At 44.5% G+C, this 10230-nt stretch overlaps 1 long non-coding RNA gene across 1 annotated transcript; it reads left to right on the top strand.

The window, feature by feature from the left end:
- Positions 1-623: 623 nt before the first annotated feature.
- Positions 624-5876, top strand: LOC125338426. Its single transcript, XR_007208307.1, has 3 exons — positions 624-1262; positions 3975-4027; positions 4701-5876. It is a non-coding gene; the product is annotated as an uncharacterized LOC125338426 (long non-coding RNA).
- Positions 5877-10230: the final 4354 nt, after the last annotated feature.

Genomic DNA, 10230 nt, shown 5'->3' with positions numbered 1-10230 from the left:
TTTAATGCGTGACAGGCAAAGGAAATCGCCCAATGCAAAATTAACTTTACAGAGGACAGGCTGACCTGGTCCTGCAGCTGCAGCAGGCACTGCTACAGCTCTGTCAGAAAAGAGGCATCAGGCAGAAAATCTGGGGAGCCTGAACTGGGGTTGCACACAGAAACAGCACCACATGGTACAAGCTGGGAATAGCTACGTTGCCCTACACGGAGTCATATGTGGCGGCCATTGAGCCTATGAAACAAGGGACAAAGAGAGGCCTCTAGTAGGAGAGTCCCTAAGATCAGAGAGCCTCCCGAGGTTAGGATGAACAGAAAAGGCTTCCCCCAGACGGCTCTGCTTTGGTATGGTAATGTACCCCAGTTCTGATTCCCTGGCCGGCCCGTTGGCCTCCCCGCCCCTTTGTACCTGATATGTCCCTGCCCTAGAAAGTTCTCCACTCCCTGTTTCTCCCATTGGCCTTTGCCCCTCCCCACTGCCTCAGAGTTTCCCCATTGGCTCCCATTCCCCAGTCCCGCCTTCGTACCGCTCCCGTGCCATCAGAGCATTGGGCCCTGGAGCTCGATCCGTTCCCGGACTTAAACCTGGGCCCTCCATTGTTCTTTGTCTTCGTCCCTGGAACCTTTTACGGTGTGGTTGCAATAAACCTCATCCGCGGAACCCCATACAGAGACCCTTCCCGGCTCTCTGTCGTCCATCCATTCCTGGAGCTATCCGTGTGTGTGTGTGCATGCGTGTGTGTGTGTGAGCGTGTGCTGGGAGTGGCTTCGCTTTGGAGACGCTTTTAGGAAGGTCGCGGCGTCTCGTGCTCTGGCACCGACAAGCCGCGCGGTCCGCGACAGTCATAGGAAACAATAGGACAACTACAGGTTCTCCACCCATCAAGGGTTATTGTGGAGAGCATGTCCTAAACCTGGAGGGTGTCTGTCATGTCCCTGCCCAGAGGGCTGCTGCTTTGGAGCAACAGAGAATGCTGAAACGGGGTGAACAAACCATCAGCTGTAAAGAAGATGAACATCTGCACAGAAAGTGGAGAAAGTGATTGGGGGTGTTTGCTCAGGCTGTATGAGGATGTCACCTTGGGTGTGCAAAGTTTCAACTTCTCCAGACTGCAGGAGGGGGAAGAAATGCTCCTGAGATAGTCACTCTGCCTGAGAAGGCTCCAGAGACAGCCGTGGCTGCTGGTGATCTTATGCCTGACAACATGATGTGATGTGGCGTTACAGAACTGAGCTAATGAGCTCCCTCCCCAATGATACCAGGTAAACCTCACAGGTCATGAGACTGGACAGCTGCTGCCTGCCCTTGGACCAGGAGCCTAAATCCCACCAGAAGTACCAGTTCTGGGAAGGAGGAGGCAAGAAACTCTTGAGCCTTCACTGACATCTTGGGCAAACATGGCAAATTACAAGGTTTTTTAATATGTGTTAGGATTTCTGTTGTGTTACTAATAATAATATTAGTGACTTTTTGGTTAGGCTGGAAAGGGCAAGGAAGAGGTTGGTGACGGCCCTACAAGAGGCCCATCAGAGCCAATTGCTGTCTTGTGCAGCAGCTCATGTTAGCCCTTGTTACGTGGTTTTGACTCAGACTCAGCAGAAGCATATCGGTGATGATTCTGTTGCTAAAAGAGGTTTCTAAGCACCACATCTATAACCTGCTTATATTTTTATGTGTGTAAAAACATAAGTGTATCACTCCAGTTCCGGACAAACCATGCAAAAGTCACAGGTAGAGTGGCTGTTAGCCCAAGCACTTCAGCAGATTTGGAAGAGGGATGACAAGAGATGCTGGGGACTGCACTCATTTTTCCTGGGCTCTTAGGAAGCTGGTTGTTGGTGCTGTTTGTGAAGTTTATGTCAGTGCCGTATTCTCAACACAAGGTAGTCCATTAAATATCAGATCACAAATCAATGATGTGCAAATGCTGTGTGCCACAGAGAGACTTCTGCTCATTTCCTGTGTGAAACTGTTTATTTATTTCCTTCAAAACCTGTAGACTGGAAATTCAGGTTTCTAAAGAAAGTAATTCTTCCATCACAGCAGGATAGCTATCATATTCTCCACAAAACCATCTGTAGTAATAAAAATACAACATAAACTCAAGCCTCACAATGAAAAGTCCTCCTCATTTTTTAAACCTTCTTCTTTGCAATAGTGATACTCTTCACTTCCCTCTTGCTTACTGGTACTGAGAGCCCAGATATGTCTGCCAAACTGGTTTAATTTTCTCTTTGGAATATGAAAAATATTTGCTACTAGGCATACATTGTTTTTAACCTGCTAAAGAAGGACTCCTTCCACAGTATGACAGCTGCTGCTTTCTTCTGTCAATCTGAGTTAACGTCTCTGTTTATGATGGACTGCACACCAGAGGAAGGGAAATATTTTGGGGTGCTGCAGAGTAAGATGTTTCAAGGATGTTTGGCTATAGGAGTGTTGATCTGCTGGAGGGTAGGAAGGCCAAGGCTGGGCCAAGGCCAGTGTGTGAGGTTCCATAAGATGAAGTGAGGAGTTCTGCACTTGTGTCACAAGTGCTACAGGCAGTGCTACAGGCTGGGGACAGAGTGGCTGGAAAGTGACTCATTGGAAAGGCCCTGGAGGTGCTGGTTGGCAGTGGCTGGATGTGAGCCAGCATGTGTCCAGGTAGTTAAGAAGGCCAATAGCATCCTGGCCTGTATCAGAAACAGTGTGGCCAGCAGGACCAGGGCAGTGATTGTCCGCCTGTACTGGGCACTGGTGAGACTACAACTTGAATTCAGTTCAGCGTTCAGTTTTGGGCCCCTCATTACACAAAAGACTGGTGTCAGAAAAGGGTAACAGGGCTGGTGAAGGGTCTGCAGCACAAGTCCTATGAGAAGCAGCCGAGGGAGCTGGGGAGCTGGGAGCTGAGTCTGGAGAAAATGAGGCTCAGGGGTGACCTTTTCACTCTCTACAACTGCCTGAAAGGAGTTTGTAGTGAGGAGAGGGTCAGTCTCCTCTTCCAAGTAATAATCTCTATGACAAAAGGAAAGGGCTTCAAATTGTGCGAGGGGACGTTTAGATTGGTTATTAGGAAAAACTTCTTCACTAAAAGGGTTGTCAAGCATTGGAACAGGGTGCTCAGAGAAGTGGAGTCATCATCCATAGAGGTATTTAAAAGACGTGTAGATGTGGCATTTAGTTTAATGGTGCACTTGGCAGTTCCAAGTTAATGGTTGGACTTTATGATCTTAGAGGTCTTTTCCAACATAAACAATTCTATAACTATTTATTTTAAACATTTCTTTCCTTGGTCACTCCTCAGCTGCCAGACCACAGGGCAGCATGGTCAAGGAAGCCCCACATGAGTCTTGTCCCCACCGTGGTCTGCAGAGCAGCACAAGTAACTAGTGAGAGCCCTTGCTGCTCAGATGCCTGAAACTTCACTCCTTCCTGAGGTCCTGAACTCATCTGGGGCATCCCCATGCTACAAGCTTGATGCTTCACTGTGTCAATGGAAATTGAGTCTTTCTGGGGGAAGAAAAAGCTTTTGTTTGGGTCCATGAATATCCTCTGAGTCCGCTTCATTAGGTTTCTGGTAGGCAATTTTGCCTTGGATTTCATCAGGGATTTATCTTGATGCTCTCTGGGTCATTTCCTTGGCTTTACCCACTGGCGTCAGGACTGTGGCTAGAGGCAAATTGATTCTCTGATGTCCTTGCAAATGAATTAAAAAATCATTTCAAATACAGTTGAGAAAGGTTTTTCAGGTTCCTGTGACCACCGACCTTTCAATGCTAAATGATTCCGGCTCCAAATCTTTTCCTTGAAAATACCTTGAAAATAAACACAGCGTCTCATAAAATCATTTAACTTGAGTAAGACTGAATGCATAATTGCTGTTCATAATAAATGACTAATCCAATGAAGGAAATTTTAGCATTAGCTCTGTTTTAATTTTCAAAATAGAAAATTATATCAAATAATAAAATGGAATTGTTTTTCTAACACAGAAATTACAGGGATGGATTTCCCCCTCCTTTACACAGACCTGGAGTCCCTCTGGGTGAGTGCAGTATCCATAAGGGGAGAGCCTAACTTACAGGTTCAGGTGTAACCAGACCAGGCCTGCTGCAGTCAGTAGGATGTTGCCCTTCACTTCGGGATGTGCAGACTCTGAGTTTTAGATGTACGTTTTCCTTTAAAGCAGTTGCACACCAGTTAATTGTTTGTGTGTGTATGTGTGTGTATGTGGACCAGATGCACAGATTTGCAGACCCCAGAGAATATCAATGCTTTCAAAGGATGTGATGTAAAATTCTGTACACTAAATTTATTTCTTCCCATGCAACTGTGTACAATCAGTTCTAATAGGAACTAGACACTTCCTGCACGTCTGTTTTTTAATGGAATCTGCTAAGTTTTACAAGGGCCATATTTAGCTGTACATCCTCTCAACTGTTAACTGTATTATCCTTTTAAGGAAGTCATTAGCTGCTTACTAAACACTCTTCCTATAGTGGTTTTACAATGCATGCACATCAAAATGTAGTTCTCTGCAGGCTAAATAGTTCTCCATAGTAAAAGAGTGCATATGTATGTGACTAGAATAAATAAGGAGGACCTCTAAAATGTATGGCACAATTAGCAAATGATTCCTTCCTCTCTACGCTCCAACAGCTCCTAAAACAAACTTAATATGCTTAAATAATTTCCTTTTTTTTTTGTTCTGATCCCAGGACTTCTGCTCATGCCACCCAGACATTATATTTTCTGCTACATTTTTGTTTCAGCTTGAAGGAGAGGAATGATTTTCACATCCTGACTGGTTCAGCATTTGCAGCTGAAGCTCTTTTCTTCCTTGTGTCATTCTGGACTAGCTTCTACATTTCATCTCACACCATTCTGTTATGCTTTGCATGTACAAAGTGGAACCATCAACTTTCAGCCTAAAAGGTCTATTTTAATATGAAGGGGAAATAAAATGAGGAAGATCATAAGTGAAGTCTCCATGAAGAAGTTCACTGCACTTCCTCTTTCTGAAAACAAACTGGAGGCTGCCTCTGGCAAATACGAGGTTTGTTTTAATGTGACTGTACAGGAAAGACCTTACTCCTTGAACCTGCCACAGTCCTGCTCTGTGAAGTCTGCATAAAGTTTACATGGGAGTTATAAATCCGGAGGAGAGAGCACTGAAATAAATGGTCTTTACTTCCTATGGGATAATGGTATTGTACTCTGCCAAACTGCATGTTGGATTTTTGCTGTACCTCTTATTCCCTTGAATAATCAAATACCAAGAAATTAGAATCCACCTTCCTTTCTTTACTTACCTGCATCCGCTTCCTTTACAAAAGCAAAAAATAAAGACCCCACCAGATCTTACTTTCCAATGTATATGTTTTTGTTCTAAGTTTTGTGGTTCTTCCTCCCTCTAACTGAGACTTGTGGAAGTATGTGAGCAGGTGCCTAAACAATTTCAAGCATTCCCACATCAGGAAAACTTCCCTTTCCGACTCTGGGGGACTCTGCAGCCCCTGCAGAGTCAGTGGCAACAGGAACTGCCCATGGTCTTGTATAATCCACCTACTCTGCTGTTCACTTTTGTGGACTTCTCCCACAGCAGTGGTAGACAGTAGACAAAAATAAATGGCAGAAAAATTATTCTACCTTACATTTTTGAGAATTTTTATGTTTGGGCTCTTTCATCCTGTCTGAGTCTGTCATGGGCAGGTCAAGGATGGATGGGGTCACAGTCCCAGAGCAGAAGCAAAATGCTGAGGCATGGACACAAAAACAAGACCTGCTCTCCCAGTTGGCTGGCAACGTGTATTTGGAGATACAGTGAAGGGGCTGGGGAGGATGAAACCTTGACAGTGTGTGTGCTCAGAACAGGCTAGTAATGAGCCTTGGGCTCACCCTAGGATGCTGGTGGCATTGTGACCTCAGTGTGATTTGTGCTCTGACGTGCTCTAACCAGCACAGGGGACAGGGAAGTGGGAAGGAGCTGGTAAGTCTTGTCTTCAGTCTGGCAAAAGGACACCTCATGCACTCAGCCTCTGTGAAGCCAAGGGGCCACACCACATCATTCCTCCCGAAAATGCAAATCCCAGGAGTCTGATAACTGGGAAAATCCAGGGTAAAACATGAAAAAACTTAGAGAGTTTTGCCTTCATCTGCATTTTTAGGAGGTGTGATCAAGCTCTCAAGGTTGTTAGCCTGACATTTGGCATCCATTAAAAAAGTATTTATTTTCATCATCCACATAAACAGGATCTTTTTTTTTCCCCTCCCTTCTGAAAGAAAAAAATACTGGCTGATACGTTTCTAGGAAGCTAACAAGGTCAAGAGTGCATACAAAGCTGGATATGTCCACTTCCCACAAAGTTCTGCTGAGTTCTGGTGTTTGGAAGACTTGGTCCTTATGAATGAAAACAAGAGAAATTAATTGAATTCAACATGACTTAAAGCAAAGATTCCTGGAGAAACAATGTTAGAACAATGAAAAGAAAGTATTTCCATTTTTACAGAATTATGGAAAAAACCACATTCCAAAAAATCCCCAAGCTTCTTTTCAAAAAATCAGAAGTCAGAATTAGTCAGAACCTAATTTTTCAAAAATTCTTCTATGTTTTGTTTTGCTAGTTGGAGACTACACCCCTTGATGGAGCAAGGAAAATATCGGGATCGCCATGTGTGTAACAGACATGATTCCAGTCACACAGAGGGCTGTCATCTCCATGTTAGGCTTCCAGGGAGAACCCAGGGGCCTCATTCACAGCTTGGACCCCTCCAAACTAGGCCCTGCATAAACTCCCTGAGACATGCACAGCCAATTTACTTTAAAGAGCAGAAATATACAGCAAGTCATTATTATTATTATTATTATTATTATTATTATACAATAGGAAATGGATGTGGAGGGTACAGTTTTGATTAAGGAGCAGGAATAGATGACTACACAGAGTGGAGCAATGGAGAAAACAGCCTTTTTGATGGAGATCTTCAGTCTAAAAGCCAAAGGTTGGTGTTTAGGGTAAAGGCAGATCCCTGCATGACGGAGCTGGTGGAGAAACCACTGTGCACTGACTCTTGGCAGATGCAAAGGATGAGACTGCCTTGCTTCTTGACCAAAGGCTTCTGACAATACTCCCCACTAGAGCCTCAGGCAACTGCAGGCTTGGTTACAAGAAAGGAAACAAACCACAACTTTTTTACAATGGAGGAAGGTCACCGAAAGACTAGCAATTTGTGCTGGGACCTGCTGATCAATAGATTCACAAATGACCTAGGCAGAGAGGTGGGCAGCAAGATGAGAGCATTGTCAGATGATAGTAAGTATTCAGGATAGCAAGGCAGCCTGCATTTCCCAGGGCAGGGTTATAAAGTTCAACCTGATGCATAAAACACATGAGATACAAACTGAACATGCATTGCCTAGTGGCAATGCTGGTAGCTCTAGACTGCCAGTGGTGTGTTGTATGCATAACTACACTGTAAATAGATTTATTTCAGTTTATATTTTAATTAAATTCATGTCTGTAAGCTGCAAAACCGAAATACTTCCTGGGGACTCAGAGGAGCTGTGCCGGATGGAATGACGTTCTTCAGCTTTGAATCAGATCTCTTGGCTAGTGAAAGAGTATGATTAAGAAAGACTAAAACATCTGGAAAACAGCTGATGATGATGTCCCCCCAGGGGACATCATCAAAATATCCTGAAAGAATATTTTTGTTGCAGAAGCAAGGCCAGTATCGCACACACAGAAGTATTTTTTCTTGGGAAAATAAAAACCCGTCCTCATCCAGGAGTTTTTTTCTTCTCTCTATTAAAATTCAGGAAAAAAAACTGAAATAGCAATTCCTCCTTTTTGGGATAATGAAAACAAATGCTTACTAATATTTCCATATTTAGACAGGACAGTATACTTGGGGGATACAGTCACTCATTTGGTATCAAGGGTTCCTTTGTTTGAAGAAGCAAAAATAGCATTTCAATGACCCTCATGGACACTTGGGCCTTCAAGCATAACGTAGCTGTAATACAAAATTGCAAGTAATTCAAACCCCCTTTGAAATTTATGTTGAGATTCAGCTCATTGAAAAGTTGCTGGAGGGGCTGGCTCAGGAGGGGTTTGCAGGGTGCTTGGGTGTCCATCAGCCAAGTCCCCTCAGGTTCATTCCCAGAGCTGCTCCTCTGGCTGGTACAGTGGCTCAGGCAATGGCTAGCAGCCTTCTGCAGGACAGCCCTCACTAGCCTTGCTTCTTAATTGGACAGAGAGATAACTGGACATCATAACTGCACATCAAAGCTCCTTCTACAAAGGAAGAGTGACCTGCTGCTCTTGTCTTTAAGGCCTGAACTCGTTTCCTCCCTGGCAGAGTCAGACACTTCCTCTTGTTCAGTGACACAGGGCTCAGCTCTGCCCTCCACGGCCATGTGCTCGTGGGATGACACAGAGCCAGCATGTCACCAGCACAGCTGGTCAGGACAGAAGCAGCACAGCTAGACAGCTCTTTGACCTCCGTAATGAAGGGAGTAACACCGCAAAAGCTTCCTGAAGAGCATTTCCACCCCTCTGGCTTTCTGGCTGTCTCAGTCTCCTCTTAATAGACAGGAATGCATGAGGCTGGCTGCTTCAGCTTAACAAAGTGAGACCTTGGCTGCTGCTCTCTGTAAATTCTTACCTCACCATCCAAGGACATGGAGGTCATAGGTCAGCTTCCTAGTTGGGCAGTAGGGATAAAATAAGCTGATGAGTTTTAAGATGGAGCTTGATCCTTTTAGTGAAGGACTTCAGTGAGTTGTTGGACCTAGGAGACCCAAGTTCCTAGGAAGCTACAGGCTTTGTGTTTTTCCATCTACATGGTACCAGCTGTGTTCGCCAAGGATCAGACAGCTGTCTCATGGAGTGTTGTACAGGGTCACAGAAATGCTGGCCAATACTGTTTTCAGATATTAACCTTTGATGATGGCATTTAGTCAATCATTGCCCTTATGTGGCATCAAAAGGCTCCTCCTTATTCCTCATTATGAGTATTGTTGAGTTCTCTTCTATTTCTAAGGTAGTTTTCTCCACTTCTTTTACATTTTCAAAGAGGAAACCAATTATTCAAATGGCCTTAAACCAACCTTTTTTCAGCATGGTATTTTTCCATTATGTCTTGTGGTCAGCAGCCTCTTGTGCCTGCCTCCGTGGGATGTGTTTATCCCCTCATGGCAGTATTAAGTTTATACAATCCTGCCCTTACCTGCAGTGTTTCCAAGATGAGTCAGGTAATTTTGGTGGGATCTCAGAAGCAGGCATCATAGGCTGCAGCAATTTCTGGCACATGGCAAGTACCCCATTCCAACCTGCCAGAAGCAATTATCTCTTTAATGCAAAGTTAGTCTCCAGTCAAGGTAAGGGAACTGAGAAAATGGCAAGGAAACAGGAGAGCTGCAATCTAAAATTCTGTGTAGTCAGAGCCATCTGAGATCCCATGCTGTGAAGATTGGACGTGATATCTAAGGCTGCATCACTCCATGCCTCAGTCCCTCTTCACATCCTCATGCAGTTCTGCTGAAGCCAGGGATAGTCCATGCAGGTTCTGCTATTTGGAGTTTCAGGATTTTTGCCTGAGTTTCAAACAGTTACCAGAATGTAATGGGAAATGTGATCACAAGGGGTCTGGACTTTGTAGCTTTCCTATTTAGTTAATAAACCCATTTATTTAGACTTAGAAATTTCCTGTGGTCTGCAGCATATTTCCAGAAAGGAAACTCAAGTGCTGCTGTACAACTGCTGTCTATAAGCAGCACCACAGAAAGACAATACACAAGCCACTTTCATTTATTTCACAATTCGGAAGTAATCACACTCCTTTGTAGTCATGTGCTTTTTACTCAAAGCTCTCTGTGTACTTCCCCTCAACACAAAGTCATGTTCTGTTGCTAAAATTAATGCTTCCTGAATAGTGATCTCATGCAAGAAGAGCTGGTAACACCACTGACTCTGAGCCACCCGCATACATCACTCCGCCCAGCCAGCACCTTGCCAGAAGAAGTCAAACTGGCCCTCAGTTGCAAGCTGACCCATGCAGAGTCCATTCCCCAGCACCCTACCCAAGGTTCCTAATAACCTGCTTTGTTTCCAGCCCCATAGCACAGCACTCACACTGTCTTAGTCCATAAAGAGGTACCCAAAAGAAGATTTGACTCAGCCTGTCCAAGCTGGGTGTAGGACTGATGGCCTCCTGATTTCCAGCCATGAGTTAAATTCCCACCTG

Source organism: Corvus hawaiiensis, chromosome 26 (genome assembly GCF_020740725.1).
Source record: "Corvus hawaiiensis isolate bCorHaw1 chromosome 26, bCorHaw1.pri.cur, whole genome shotgun sequence".
Classification (NCBI taxonomy): Eukaryota; Metazoa; Chordata; class Aves; order Passeriformes; family Corvidae; genus Corvus; species Corvus hawaiiensis.
Note: the sequence above shows the minus strand (reverse complement) of the source record. Positions and strands in the feature narration are given on the sequence as shown.